Raw genomic sequence first — 15,980 nt, 5'->3', positions numbered from 1 at the left:
AGGCTCTTAACTGCCTTAACTCCCACCAGTTGGAGTCGGATCAGTTTGGGAGCAGCTGAACAGACACTCAGTAAAATTGCGTGGGGGCGGGATGGAGGCGGGTTGGGTGAAGCCAATTTTTCTGATTTTACCAGTTGACACGCCTCCAAACCCATCTCCTCAGGGCTGGTAAAATCGAGCTCATAGAGACCAGGAGAGTTCCAAGCTCGATCCCCGGCTGTGCTGAGTTATCTCAGGGTAGAATTTCTGAGATTCTGCCCCAGTATAGAGCCTCACACACAGGATATAAAGGAGGGGCTACTTCTGGCAACAGGAACAATAAGTGATAAGAATTTTCTATCCAGATTATAAGTATAAAGAGCAAACCCTGAGTCACTTACCACTGGGCTCCAGATAGTACGGGACTAAAACTCGGGGCCTGTTTTGATAAAACAAAGCACATATCCAGTTCCCTCTGCCTCTGTCAGCTTTCTGAATAATCAGTCTCAATGATTTCTCTTCCCCATTCAATCCATTCCATGTTTTTTCTTCAACAGTTTTGCCATCACTATTGATCCAAACAAGTCTCATTGATCCAGTGACATCAGAGACAGAGCAGGTCAGGGTAACGGTGTCTCCCTCAGTCACTGCATCAGATTGTTCAGCTGTGACTGTATAAATAAGAAAATCATTTAGATTTTAAACAATAACTTGATCACTGAAAACAACGGCAGCATTCTGTCTCCTACCTTTAACTGTGATTAGTTTAATGGTCACAAATTTATTTGGTCCCAGAGAACATGTGTAATCTCCTGCATCTTCAAACAGCACAGGGACAATCCTCACACTGAACTTTGTGCCATTAAACTTTGTCTCTGTGGGCACCAGTCGACACCCAAAGTAGGTCCTGTTTACATTGATGAGCTGAGATTTCGAAGCAGCTGCTATTTCTTGCTCCTGATTTTGAAGATGATGTGAACTCCAGGTCCATGCAGCATGAGTGTAAGAGTGAAGATAATTATCATAATAACCATAGCAAATCAGGGAGAGTTCACTGTGATCTGTGCCTGATCGATAAAGTGTGTAACTCTTCTCATATAAATCTGCAATAGAGAGACAGAGAACAGGGTGGTAGAATTTCCCAGTTGCTGAGGTACAGAGAAACGCCAGAATAAATATTGGCCACAATTGTATTAACCTATTTTGCATTTTGATCGTCATAATTTCATTTCATCACGTTTTTGTCAAAGTTATGAACTTTTTAAAAATTGTACAATTTGGATGACTTGAAATTCCAAAAGAAAACAGCAATTTATAAAATTTAAACCTTTTTGATTTTTAGTATGATGAGATTTTTGTGCCCTGGGCAACTCCATGAGACCACAGGCCCAATATTCTGAGGCTCGGCCAGCAACATGTGGCTGTGTTTTCTCAATGGGGAGCTTTTGGAGGCGGGACTCCCACTTGTCGGGATTTAGTCCCGCCTCCATCGATTTGTGGCCAACCCACGCTATTTTCCCTTGATTGACCTTGTTAAGCCGCCCAGCAGGCTTAGCGGGCCAATTAAGGGAAAGCTGGTTACTGGTGATGTCAGCGAGTGACGGTTCATCTGTCAAGAGCGTTTGACAGATGAAATGTCAGCGTTTGACGGCTCTGTGAAGCTGTCAAACACTGACAATCTGTCCTCTAAGTTGAGCCCTTCCACTCAGACTCAGTTAGAGATCTCTCCTGAGCAGAGAGCAGAAGGCTGCAGCTTTTGACAGTTCAGTGGCCATTCTGCTTTCTGTGCCGGTGAGATGAGGGACTCCCAAGACCTGGAGGGATGAAGCCTGCAGGAAGAAGTAAAGGTAAGTAAAACTTATTAAAACACTTTACATTCCCCTCACACACTCACCTCTCCACACTTGCACCCATCACTCACCTGCACATCAGACATCTCAACCCCTCCGACCCCCGCAGACGGACGGCCCGCCTCGCTGACCCTAGTATGGTTCGGAGCCATCGGGAAGCCCACACTTCAGGGCTGAAAATAGGGATTCTCAAAAAAACTGCCTGTTAACTACCTGTTAACAGGCAGTTAATTGGCACTGATCCCCTTCCCGCTGTAAGATTTGCAAAATTTCTACATTTCCCCAAAGGTTATTATTAATAAACGCGACCCTGTGTGGACATTTTAAATCAAAAAGGGTACCCAAGATAGCGTCTGCGCCTCGTGGCAGAAAGCCTGTGAGATTTTGAAACTTGGACTCTGTGACGCAGGCAGCTTGTGCAGAAATCGAAACCAAGGCTGCAGTTTCTGTGAAGAGAGACTTTGCATTTTGAAAAGCAGACAGGACTTTGAATTATGTATTAGAACAAATTGGAGACAAATCAAAAGTCAGTTAGGCCTATAGTTAAGGCCATCAAGCAGTTTGCATAAATAATCGGGAACAGATTAAGGAAGCCATCGAGGCTGGACAGGCCCATCAAGGTGTATTAATAACAAAACAAGTCAATTATCGGGCCAGTAGATGTGATTACCGGCCATCTAAAAACAGTTAGTGTAGATTGCTACCATTATTTAAAATAGCCCGCCAAGATTAAGACAAAGAACTAACCTGATTTGGTGCACAGATAAGGGCCATCCATAGGAGTATAGTTGAAGGCCCCGGGTAGCAATCTCTTTCTTCTCTCTGGCCTCTCCTTGCTCCTCACCCTCGTGGCTGCTGCTCTTCCCCCGTCCCGCGCTTACCCCCTGGCCTCTGCCCGTGCCTTTCCCCACTCCATCTGGAATCACCCAGGCACTGCATCGGGCGGACACGAACAATTCAGGCCAAGCGAGGCGGGATGCGACGAGGCGAGGAGGCAAGATGAGTTGAGGAAGGCGACTGAGGAGATGAACTGAGAAGACGACTGAGGAGACGAACTGAGGAGACGACTGAAGACAAGCTTCGAATGATCGGGCCTTCAGTCTCAGCTGACCTGCGACTATCTTTATGCAAACTCAAACTGTCGGCCGAAGAAGAGGAACCATCATCCCTGCAAGGTAAAGTACCCAAGCAGAGACTTTAACTTTGGGGTACTCGAACCTGGACAACGCCCTTACAGCACCCGGAGACCATGTGATGACAGCAGGCTCCAGAGAGCACCAAGAGCGAACCCTGAACCCCAGCACTGTTTTGAGTTTGGCAGACCCTTTTGATTGGTGAGCATAAATTCTGGCCCCTCGTAGCTTAATCTAGTTAGGTATAGGGGGTGGGATAAGGATAAGGGGATTGTTAAGATAGTTGTTTTCCCTTGATGTGCCGTGTGTTCCCCATTCCCTGTATAAGTATATAGTTATTTGTATTTGCCTGTAATTTTACACTAGTAATTTCTCATAAGACTGTGTTAATTTTCCTGTTTAATAAAATCTTGAGTTTGCTTACTTCCAAACCACCTGTCTACTCGAGTCTTTTCTGTATCGCCACCTGTACCTAAGTCCGGTGTCTAGAACCCAGGGGCGTGGGAGCAATTTGAACCGCTCATATACAGTCAGAGGCATAACTGACTGGGCGTATGCGCCAAACACCACCACACGCCACCCCCTACACCGCCTTGGGGAGGCGGCTCCCAGCATGGGTCGGGTACCCACCTCCTGGGAAGATGGCATTGAGGTGGGTTGGGTGGGGTTGGGTGCCCGCCCCCAGATTCTGCCATTTTCCTGGCAGTCCCGCCTCCTTATCCACCCCCATGGAATTCTGCTGGTGGCGGCTGCAGGTTGCATAGAACTAAATTTTGCACACAGCAATTTTGCAATGATTTAAATATGATTTCCTTTAGGCTAGTGCAATCCTCATTTACCTGCAATCACTGTTCAAAGAAGATCCCGCGCAGAATTTCAAGAATATTGGCAAAACTCTGCCTCCGGTGCTCGCCTCGCCCATGTGAAATGGGCACACATCTGCTCCATGGGCCTGTCTCACTTTAACATAATCCTTAAAGCAAGGACATAGAAACACAGAAAAATAGGAGCAGGAGTCGGCCATTCAGCCCTTCGAGCCTGCTCCACCATTCAATATGATCATGGCTGATCCTCTGGGCTGGATTTTCATTCAGCAGTCGGGAATTATTAAATACTTTCGGGTTTTAGTCCCGCCTCCATCGACGTCCGGCCAATCCACGCGATTTTCCCTTGATTGACCTTGTTGAGCCCGCCCAGCGGGCTCAGCAGGACAATTAAGGGCCACCCGGCAACAGGTGACATCACAGACTGAAATTTCATCTGTCAAGAGATTTTGACAGACGAAATATCAGTGTTTCACAGCTGTATGAAGCTGTCAAACACTAACAGTCTGACTTATAACCTGAATCCTTCTATGCAGACTCAGTTAGAACTCTCACCAGCACTGAAAGCTGAAGGCTGTCACTTTTGACAGATCGCAGCCATTCTGCTTTCAGTGCCGGCTGAGTGATGGACTCCCGACGCCTAGAGGAAGAAAGGCTGTTAAGGTAAGTACAGTTAATTTAAACTTCTTTACAAACTTTAGACACACCAAACACACTTACATTTGCACTCATGCACCCATCACTCACCTGAACACTGACATCGCGACCCCTCCAAGTCCTTCAACCTGACGGCCCGCCTGCTCTAACCTGGCGTGGTTTGGAGCCGTCGGGAATCCCTCACGACACCCCTCAAAATAGGGATTAGGCTAAAAACTGCCTGTTAACTATCTGTTAACAGGCAGTTAATTGGCACTAATCCCTTCCTGCCTTGGGTCGGCGGGTCCCAGTGCGGGGCGGGTACCCGCCTCCTTTGAAACTTAGGTGGAGGCGGGTTTTGGGCGGGATGGTGTCGGGACCCCCGAATTCGGGATTTTAGCCCCCCGCACGCCTAAAAGCCCGCCTCACGGCACACTGAAAATCTAGGCCTCTATCTCAATACCATATTCCTGCTCTCTCCCCATCCCCCTTGATGTCTTTTGTGTCTAGAAATCTATCTATCTCCTTCTTAAATATATTCAGTGACTTGGCCTCCACAGCCTTCTGTGGTAGAGAATTCCACAGGTTCACCACCCTCTGGGTGAAGAAATTTCTCCTCATCTCAGTCCTAAATATCCTAACCCCTATCCTGAGAGACGCGGTTGTTTGAGTTGGTGGCAACTGTAATGATATCAGCAAATAGTGATGGTATTTGCCTGTTTGATTATGATGCCTTACCAGCATATTTGCCTGTTTGATTACTTATGCCTGACCAGCAGAGGGCATGTGAGAGAGGCAGAGTTTAGTTTTAGTTTCGTTTTAGATGGATCTCTAAGATGGTGTCTCCTGTAATGCTGTTAACATAGTTGAACATACTTTAGATAAAAAGACATCTCTTTCATGAATGTGTCGTCATTGAACCCACATACAAATCAATACATGATGTCAGAAGTGATTGAAAGAAATGAAGAGGAAAAATCTGAGGTTAAATCAGCTCTCCACATATTAGCAAGCCAAAAAAGAACATTGTTACTTACCATTGGAGAATAGCTAACGAAGTGAAAAAATGGAAGGTTTACACCCGCCGGCGAAGCTTCAGTTGACAGGTAATGTGGCTGAAAATTGGAGGTGATTCAAACAACGTTTGGAGTTGTATTTAGCGGCAATCGGAGCTGACGAGAAAAGTGATAAAATGAAAGCGTCAGTGTTCTTGCATGTCGTAGGTGATGAAGCGCTGGAGGTGTATAATAACTTCACATTCGCTGCTGATGGAGACAAAATGAAGTTGGATAAATTAATGGAACAGTTTGAGGCCTACTGCATACTTAAACGTAACGTGACGTTTGAGAGGCACAGATTTTTCACATGTGTACAGAAAACAGGAGAGACTATTGATCAGTATGTGACTGAACTGAGAAACAGAAGCAAAACGTGTGAATTTGGGGGACTGACAGACTCGCTGATAAAAGACAGACTGGTGTGTGGTATTCCAGATAATGGTCTAAGGGAAAGACTGCTAAGAGAGCAAAATCTAGACCTGGGAAAAGCCATAGCACTGTGTAGGGCTACAGAGACTGTGAAGTCGCAGGCAAAGGAGCTGCTCAGTGACAGTAGCTGCAACGTGGATGCAGTGAGAAAGAACGGACACAAACCGTTTAACAAAAAGAGCGCCAATGTGAAAAAAGAGGCGTGGCCAGCGAACAAAAATGAAAGGGGCAATCGAAAGACATGTAGTCGATGCGGTACACAGCATCCACCAAAAAAGTGTCCAGCATATGGTAAAACATGCAATAGTTGCAACAAAAACAACCATTATGCCTGTTGCTGTAAGAACCAAGTGCAACAAAGCAAGGTCCATACAGTAGATGAAAGCGGGATAGAGGAGCTCTATGTGGATGTTGTGTCTGAAAACAAAGAAGAAAAAAGAGACTGGATGTTGACACTAAAAGTGAATGACATACACATTCCATTTAAATTGGATACTGGAGCACAAGTTAATGTGATATCAGAGACTGATTTTAAGAAAATTAGACCCAGACCAAAGATACATGGAATAAAAGTGAAAGTGACAGGATACTCAGGTACTGATATACCAGTGAAAGGAAGATGCATTGTCAAAGTGACACATAAGGACAGAGAGCACACGCTAGCATTAATCGTAGTGCCAAAGGATGTGCAGGCCATACTAGGTTGAAAAGCCTGTGAGAGACTGAACCTGGTAAAGAGAGTCCTCGTTGTGGAAAGCGAAGGAGAGACAGTCTATGATGAACTCATGAAAGAGTACAATGACCTATTTCAGGGTCTAGGCTGCCTTCCAGGAGAACACACGATCAGAGTAGATAAAAGTATGCCAACGGTCATACATCCATGCAGAAAAGTTCCGTTTGCTCTTCAAAAGCAACTGAAGGCAGAGTTGGACAGGATGGAAAGCCTGAACGTGATTCAGAAGATAGATGAGCCAACTGAGTGGGTGAGTTCCCTCGTCGTTGTGGACAAAAAGAATGGAAAGCTCAGAATTTGCCTGGATCCAAGAGATCTAAACAGAGCAATAAAGAGAGAGCACTTCACGCTTCCTACACGTGAGGAAATCATGTCACAGTTTGCAAATGCAAAGTATTTCAGCAAGTTAGATGCATCATCAGGATTTTGGCAGATGAAACTGGACGAGGCAAGTACAAGACTGTGCACATTCAACAGTCCATTTGGCAGATACAGATTCCTAAGGTTACCATTTGGCATTGCCTCAGCTCCTGGAGTGTATCACAAAACTATCCATATGATCTATGAGCACCTGGAGGGAGTTGATACATCAATGGATGACATCATAGTATGGGGAACCACGAGAACTGAGCATGACGAGAGACTGAAAAAAGTGCTGGCAGCAACAAGGAAAACAAACCTGAAGCTGAATAGAGAGAAATGCCAGCTCGGGGTGACAGAACTGACATTCGTGGGAGATATCCTTAGCGGTGAGGGCATCAGACCAGATCCCAGAAAGGTGTCCGCCATTGAGAATATGCCAAAGCCACAATGCAAAAAGGACGTGCAGAGGTTTAATGGAATGATCAACCACATGGGTAAATTTATATCCAACCTCTCAGAAAAGATGGCGCCACTGAGACGACTAACTGAAAAGAACATAGAATGGGAATGGAATCATGAGCATGAGAAGTCATGGAGCGATCTAAAGAAACTGCTCACAGAGGAACCAATTCTGAGGTTTTATGACCCAGTGAGACCCATCAAGATATCATCAGATGCATCACAGAGTGGGCTCGGTGCCGTTCTTCTGCAAAAATATGACGACTGGCAACCTATTGCATATGCATCGCGCTCAATGACAGACGCGGAGACGCGATATGCTCAAATAGAAAAGGAGCTGCTCAGCATCACATACGCCTGTGAAAGATTTCACCAGTTTGTGTCAGGACAAACAATCAGTGTAGAGACTGACCATAAGCCCTTGATTGCATTGTTCCAAAAGCCACTAAATGGCTGTCCGCTTAGAATACAAAGAATGATGATCAGGCTGCAACGCTATACACTGAATGTTGCGTACACACCGGGCAAGCTGATGTATACAGCAGACACGTTGTCCAGAGCTGTAGACCCAAGAGAGCCCGCAAACACCAAAATGGATGAAAAAGTGAACGCCTACATGGACATGATCACAAGCGCACTGCCCATAGCAGATGCAAAAATGGAGCTCATAAAGACTGAGACAAACAAAGATGAAACAGTGAGATGACTGAGGAAAAGCATCTTGGATGGATGGCCCAACATGAAGCAAGACTGCTCACCTGACATGGCAGAGTACTGGAACTGCAGGGCGGAACTATCAGTGGTCGAAGACATCATCTACAAAGGAAGTAAAATAGTTATCCCAAAGAGTCTGAGAAAAGAGATGCTAAAAAGGATCCATGGAGGACATCTGGGAATCGAAAAGTGTAAGAAAAGAGCACGAGAGGTGATGTACTGGCCACGAATCAACCAAGATGTGACAAATGAGGTGTCAAACTGCACAATATGCCTGAAATATCGAGCAAGCAATCCGGCAGAACCACTAAAGCCACACCCAGCGCCAGACAGACCTTACCAGAAGGTAGGCGCTGACCTATTCGTATGTCAAGGGAAGGACTATCTTATAGTCACAGACTATTACTCCCTGTATCCAGAGGTTTGTAGACTGTACACCGCCACTGCAGATGCTGTGATAACATGTATGAAAGCCATATTCTCCAGACATGGCGTGGCAAGCGAGGTCTTCACAGACAATGAACCCCAGTTTTACAATGCAAGTTCCCGACACTTTGCCAAAGAGTGGGACTTTGTCCACACAACGTCAAGTCCTCACTTTCCACAGTCCAATGGACTAGTGGAAAAATCGGTCCAGACAGTGAAAAGACTGATGTACAAGGCAAAAGACAGTGGAACTGACTTCTACCAGAGCATGCTTGTATACCACACAACGCCGCTCGAGTGTGGTATGTCACCAGCCCAACTCCTTATGGGACGTCTGCTAAGGTCAAACCTACCCATCCTGGAGAACCTCCTGAAAACAAAAGAGGGGGAGAAAGTGAGGAAGTTCAAAGAACAACAGAAAGAAAAGCAAAAGTACTACTATGACAGAGGAACACAAAACCTACCTGAACTCCACACTGGTGACCAAGTAAGGTTCAAAGACAAAACAAACATTTGGACTCAGAAGGGAACTGTCCTGAGTGAAGTTCAACCAAGATCATACACCATTCAGACAGACGAGGGTGCTGTTCTGAGAAGAAATCGTCGCGATCTTCTCATGGGACCAGCCACAGCAAGTCAAAAGACTGATACTGTTGAACAACCTGATCACACAGCAGGTCAAAAGACTGATACTGTTGAACAACCTGATCACACAGCTGAGAAATCATCATCTGAGGCAACAACTCAGATTCAAGGACAATCAGAAAATCCTCAAGACGCGTGAAGCCTCCTGAGAGACTCATTGAGCAAGTTTAAGGACTCTTGTTATAGAAGGAAGTAATGTTATCTTATTCTCTCTTCAAGTTCTAGTGTATTTACATATTTCATGTGAACACACAAAACAAGGTTAACAAACCTTGATAATGATAATGTAAGTTCATTAAGTGTTACAGTTAAAATGCAGAGTAATACAAAGAAAACATGTTGTTAGATAAAAGTAAAATACTTTTGTTTTAAGAAAGGGAGATGTAATGATATCAGCAAATAGTGATGGTATTTGTCTGTTTGATTATGATGCCTTACTAGCATATTTGCCTGTTTGATTATTTATGCCTTACCAGCAGAGGGCATGTGAGAGAGGCAGAGTTTAGTTTTAGTTTCGTTTTAGATGGATCTCTAAGATGGTGTCTCCTGTAATGCTGTTAACTAAGTTGAACATACTTTAGATAAAAAGACATCTCTTTCATGAATGTGTCGTCATTGAACCCACATACAAATCAATACAGCAACTAGCAGGTTTCTTCACTGTGAACATCTGTCTCCTTCTGTATTTAACATTCTGCACAGACTTTACACCTGTGCATTTTCTGCATGTTCTTTCTTTTTTCTTCCTCTCTTTCTTTCTTTCCTTCAAATTTTCTCAGCAAGACTAACCCAGAGTTGTTTTAACTGTTGCTGCAATACAACTTGGCAGCTGAAAAAATTGGAATGTTGGAATTCCTTTCCTTATTGTCCAGGGAGCGATCATGATGCTGTCTTCCAGAAACATGGGGGTAATTTGGCTTTGTGCGATAGTGTAAAATGATTGATCGCAAATTGTCAGCACGTTTTACATCTCACAAAGTTGTTGTACTATTGCACAAAGTCAAAGGGGGTCATTTTAAGCCCCTAAAATGGGTGTGTTTGGGTCGGGTGGGATGTTAACATGTTAAAAATCACAAACCCGACCCCAACCCGCCCACTTCCGGTTATAACGTTGGTGGGACGGGGGACAGGACGACCAATCCACTCCCAGGAGGTGAGATGCTCATTTAAACATTATAATGCGGCGGCTTGCCTCAGATTTAATCTCCATTTCAAATTGAACCCTGGCCAGCCGGATTTTGCGGTCCTCAAGAAATCCAACAGCTAAAGGGAGGCGAGGATGCTGGATCCAGCAGGTAAGTGCCTTTCCAATTACTTGCTGGATCGAGCTTACCTGCTCCCCACCACATCCACCTTCTGATCGGACACTCCCCCCGAGCCACGATCTCCCACAATCCAACCCTTCCGATCTCACCTCCACCACCTTGGTTTTTCCAATCCATCCATCCCTTCTCTGCACTCCCCGACAGCGGCCTCCGATCTCCCCACGATCCTTCCGATCTCCCCTCTGGTCTTCGATCTCAATCCCGCCACACCCGATGGCTCCGATCTCCCCTCTATCCAAACTTCTGGAACTCCCTTCCTAAACCCCTCCACCTCTTGCTGTGTCTTCACACACACACTGAAAACCTATCTCTTTGACGCAGCTTTCAATCACCTCCCCTAACTTTCTCACTAATGCTTGACATCCACTTCATTCTTCCTCAGTGAAGTATATTATTTTTCTTTCTTCAAGATGCTATGTTGCTGCAAGCATTTGCTGTATTTTTTAATACTTCGGGACCACTTACATGATACAATTCAGATTTTCTAACTTCCGATGTTGAACTGCCTCATTTACATTGATAATTCTAGACAAGAGAAACAAATATCGGTTGTTGCCTTGTTCCTCCCCCCACTTGCCTCTCGACAGCTGGTGAAGTGGTTCCCATTGAGTTACCTGTACAGAACCAGGCCATATTAAAACAATCCGCCCTCCCTCCACTCCCAATCTATTGATCTCAGATGCTAACAATCACAGAGCACCATAACTGCTGGTACAATTCTTGTAATACCAATGATGTTCAACCAAAGTCAGTCAGTGTTGTACCCTAGGTGTGTGTTTTGGACGAGCACTGAATAGATATTCAAGGCTGGACTTTAATGCTGTGCCCTTGCAGTGAGTAAAGTGAACCATATTTAGAAAAGAATTGTCTCTGTGTTTTGGTAACTGATGAGCTGTGTGAGAATGTTGCTGTCCACCTTCAACTCTTTTGCTGTTTATTGTCAGATCTATCAAGACCTTGTTGTTGATATTTGCCCACTGTATTGCAATGTTATATTTACACCAATGTTTCAAAGAGAAAATAAGGTCCCAGTCTGTAGTAAAAGCATATGCTGTCTCTGTGCTCCCTGTACTTTGTGTGTAACAGTGTTATTTCAATAACTATTTAATATCTACTGTAAGGTAGTTCTGGCCTTACCCTGATCCACATCAATAGTTTTGATGCTATTTTAATAACAGAGTCTTTTTTCTACACTTCACACAAATGCAAATTCTTATCTTCTACTCCAAAGTTCCACTCTCAGCTTTTCCCCACTTCCTCCCCCAAAGCCCCACTCCCAGCCTCTGTCATTCCCCTCTGCCCACCATCTCTCCTCTACATTGCCATCATTTCCATCCTTCCCTCTCCATTCATGGCCATTGATTCCCTGCCCTTCCCTCTTCCCTCAGTCCTGCTCCCAGCTGAATGCTTATTTGAAGCCGAGAGTATGCAGCAGCTGGAATCACTTCAAATAGCAGCAGAGCTCGGTTAGAAGTGGCATTGAGGGGTGAGAGGCCAGTTTTTTGTTCAATGCTGATATGTGCACCAGGCCCCACATGCTGACTGTAAGCATGAAGTGCTGATGGTTGACATGTATGACTCCACTTTATATGTAACAGTTTTATATTAGTAACTCTTTAATATTTATTGTGAGGTAACTGCACTTACTGTGGGCCACAGAAAAATCAGCTTTTCCTGTGAGAATAATGGATCCATCTTCCTGCACTTCACACGCGTACAACTCCTTATCCTCTACTGCAACATGTTTGACTATCAGATAGACTGTGTTATTTAGTCAGATCTGATCAGTGTTCCTCCTGTTCTGCTGAGATGAGTCTCTCTGTTTCCATTGAAGGCTGACTGTATCTGAGAGTTTGGAGATGGTACAGCTGAGTGTAACGTCACTGCCCACCACAGCACTCTGTGGACTTGACTCAACTGTGAAAAACAGATCAATAAGGTTTAATGTAAGTAGTGACATGTACAATCCAACGATTAGGTTCTAACTGACCGTAGGATGTGCCCATCATCAGCACTTGTACCTTGCTGCATTAAAGGCTCAGGCCAGATTACACACATCAGTAGAATAACACAGTGGGCCTGAAAATTCTCAGTCCTGCTCTGCCAGAGTACGTGAGCCAGAGTGCGGCCGATGACCTTTATCACTGACCCTGCTGGAGTATCCGGGGTCAGGATTAAGGTTACATGGTTTGGATGGCATTTGGGGAAGTCAACTCCACAATGGACAGGTGATGGAATCTCACCAGAGGAGAGTGTGATGGAAATGTAGCGCCCATATTATCAGACAAGGAGCAGGCTCCAGTCCCACCATGTTCTCAATGTGCCTCGCACACTTCACTGAGACCACCCAACACATGCACTGGGAGCCTGTGCACAAAATCCACATCAAATGTCATTATGTTATTTAAATTTGTGGGCTCCCAAAATGCTCTTGAGCAGGGCTCCAATCATTGAGCGTCCATGAGGAATGGCACTTCAGGTGAGGGTTATTTTAAAATGCCCACCCTGACTCTCAGTCCCACCTACAACATGACAAGTAAGAATCAAATCTTCAACAGGGACTTTATTTCCAAGGTCAGGCTAAAAATAATGGTGGCATCCATTAGCTGCTGGCGCCCAACACTCTGGTGCCCGACCCATGTGGCGTTCCCTGTGTACCACGCACTATGTACCATGAGTGCCACTAACAAATGTAAATGAGTTGACTTTCTATTGTGGTCAAGACATTCTGGTGCAGTTTGGGCCAACACCTCAGGAGCAATGGTCCAGGCCCAGTACAGTCATCAGCATATTTTGGCCACTACGACATTTCAGGATTGGATTATATTTTGTATCAAGTACATTTGACAGTGACCTCAGCCTCATTTAGATGTTACACACATCAACCATGCAGAAAGTGCAGCTGCTGAGCAACATCCTTAGTTGGCAGGAACTGAAGATTTTGATTTATTTATACTAATTTAAAATATTTATGAGTAGACACAATGGCCGGAATTTATTTTTTTCATTCGCTTATGGGATCTGGGTGTCACTGGCAAGGCCAGCATTTATTGCCCATCCCTAGTTGCCCTTGAGAATGTGGTGGTGAGCTGCATTCTCGAAACATAGAAACATAGAAGATAGGAGCACGAGTAAGCCATTCGGCCCCTCAAGCCTGCTCCGCCATTTAATGAGATCATGGCTGATCATCCAAATTCAGTACCCTGTTCCCACTTTCTCCCCATATCCCTTGATCCCTTTAGCCTTAAGAAATATATCTAACTCCTTCTTGAATATATTTAATGAATTGGCCTCAACTGCCTTCTGTGGTAGAGAATTCCACAGGTTCACCACTCTCTGGGTGAAGAAAGTCCTCCTCATCTCTGTCCTAAATGGCTTACCCCTTATCCTTAGACTGAAACCCTGGTTCTGGACTCCCCCACCATCGGGAACATTCTTTCTGCATCTAGTCTGTCTAGTCCTGTTAGAATTTTATAAGTTTCAATGAGATCCCCTCTCATTCTTCTAAACTCCAGCGACCCGCTGCTGTCCATGTGGTGAAGGTACTCCCACAGTGCTGTTAGGTAGGGAGTTCCAGGATTTTGACCCAGCAACGATGAAGGATTGGTGATATCCTTCGAAGTCAGGATGGTGTGTGACTTCGAGGGGAACTTGGAGGTAGTGGTGTTCCCATGCGCCTGCTACCCTTGTCCTTCTAGGTGGAAGAGGTCGTGGGTTTGGGAGGTGCTGCCGAAGAAGCCTTGGTGAGTTGCTGCAGTGCATCTTGTAGATGGTAGACACTGAAGTCACGGTACGCCAGTGGTGCATAGAGTGAATGTTTAAGTTGGTGGATGGGGTGCCAATCAAACGGGTTGCTTTGTCCTGGATGGTGTCGAGCTTCTTGAGTGTTGTTGGAGCTGCACTCATCCAGGCAAGTGGAGTGTATTCCATCAGATAGATAGGGTTCTCTGCAGTCAAGAGCGGGAGTCCCGAAGGCTGTGTTGCCTGCCTGGTGCCAGGGTTAAGGACATCTCTTCTGGGCTGGAAAGAAACTTGCAGTGGGAGGGGGAGGATCCAGTTGTCGTGGTCCATGTTGGTACAAACGACGTAGATAGGACAAGGAAGATGGTTCTGTTAAAGGAGTATGAGCAGCTAGGGGTCAAATTAAAAAACAGAACCTCAAGGGTAATAATCTCTGGGTTATTACCTGAGCCACGAGCGAATTTGGCTAGGCTAAATAAAATTAAAGAGTTAAATGCGTGGCTCAAAAACTGGTGTGGGAGAAATGGGTTTTGCTTCTTGGGACACTGGCACCAGTACTGGGACAGGAGGGAGCTGTTCTGTTGGGACGGACTCCACTTGGCCAGTGCTGGGACTAGAGTCCTGGCGAATCATATAACTGGGGCTGTAGAGAGGGCTTTAAACTAATTAGTGGGGGGGAGGTTTCTAGAGAGCAAATAATAGAAATGACAACAGAGAAGGTCATAGACTTAGGTAGCAGTGGGGGAATTAAAAAACAGAATGTGTCAGGAAGGGACAGAAGGTATGGAGTAAAAAGTAAAGTAATAAAAAGGGAAAAAACAGGAACTAAGTGTTACAAAACATATTTGAAAGTTCTTTATCTGAATGCACGTAGCATTCGTAACAAAATGAATGAGTTAACGGCACAAATAATGACATATGGGTATGATCTTGTGGCCATTACAGAAACATGGCTGCAGGGTGACCATGACTGGGAATTAAACATACCAGGTTATTTAACAATCAGGAAGGACAGGCAGGAAGGGAGAGGAGGTGGGGTGGCTATGTTAATAAAGGAAGGAATCACTATAATACAGAGAAATGATATTGGGTCAAAGGAGCAGGATAGTGAAACAGTTTGGGTGGAGGTAAGGAATAATAAGGGGAAAAAAACACTAGTGGGTGTAGTCTATAGGCCTCCGAACAGTTGCAACTCTGTTGGACGGAGTATTAATCAGGAAATAGTTCAGGCTTGTAATAAGGGAACAGCTATAATTATGGGGGATTTTAATTATCATATTAACTGGACAAATCAAATTGGGCAGAGCAGCCTTGAGGAAGAGTTCATTGAGTGTATTAGGGATGGGTTTCTTGAGCAGTATGTAACTGAACCGACCAGGGGGCAAGCAACCTTAGATCTGGTCCTGTGTAATGAGACGGGATTAATTAAAAATGTCCTCGTAAAGGATCCCCTTGGAATGAGTGACCATAACATGGTTGAATTCCATATTCAATTAGAGGGTGAGAAGGTTGGATCTCAAACAAGCGTGCTGAGCTTGAATAAAGGAGACTATGAAGGTATGAGAGCGGAATTAATTAGAGTGGACTGGGAAAATAGATTAAAGGGTAAGACGGTACATGACCAGTGGTGTACATTTAAGGAGTTATTTTACAACTTCCAAAAAA

The 15,980-nt window shown here is 44.9% G+C and overlaps 1 pseudogene across 1 annotated transcript in view; it reads right to left on the bottom strand.

Annotated features, from left to right (window-relative positions):
• Window positions 1-372: 372 nt before the first annotated feature.
• Window positions 373-15,980, bottom strand: part of LOC147114205 (uncharacterized) — a 37,532-nt pseudogene continuing 21,924 nt past the window's right edge. Inside the window, exons 4-6 of the transcript XR_015079422.1 lie at window positions 12,222-12,491; window positions 729-1,082; window positions 373-650 (exon numbers count right to left, since the gene is read on the bottom strand). The product of XR_015079422.1 is annotated as an uncharacterized LOC147114205 (transcript). The remainder of the gene's footprint in view (window positions 651-728; window positions 1,083-12,221; window positions 12,492-15,980) is intronic.

Source organism: Somniosus microcephalus, chromosome 8 (genome assembly GCF_052327205.1).
Source record: "Somniosus microcephalus isolate GS21.2 chromosome 8, FLI_Smic_1.0, whole genome shotgun sequence".
Taxonomy (NCBI): Eukaryota; Metazoa; Chordata; class Chondrichthyes; order Squaliformes; family Somniosidae; genus Somniosus; species Somniosus microcephalus.
This window is presented reverse-complemented; position numbering and strand designations above follow the sequence as displayed.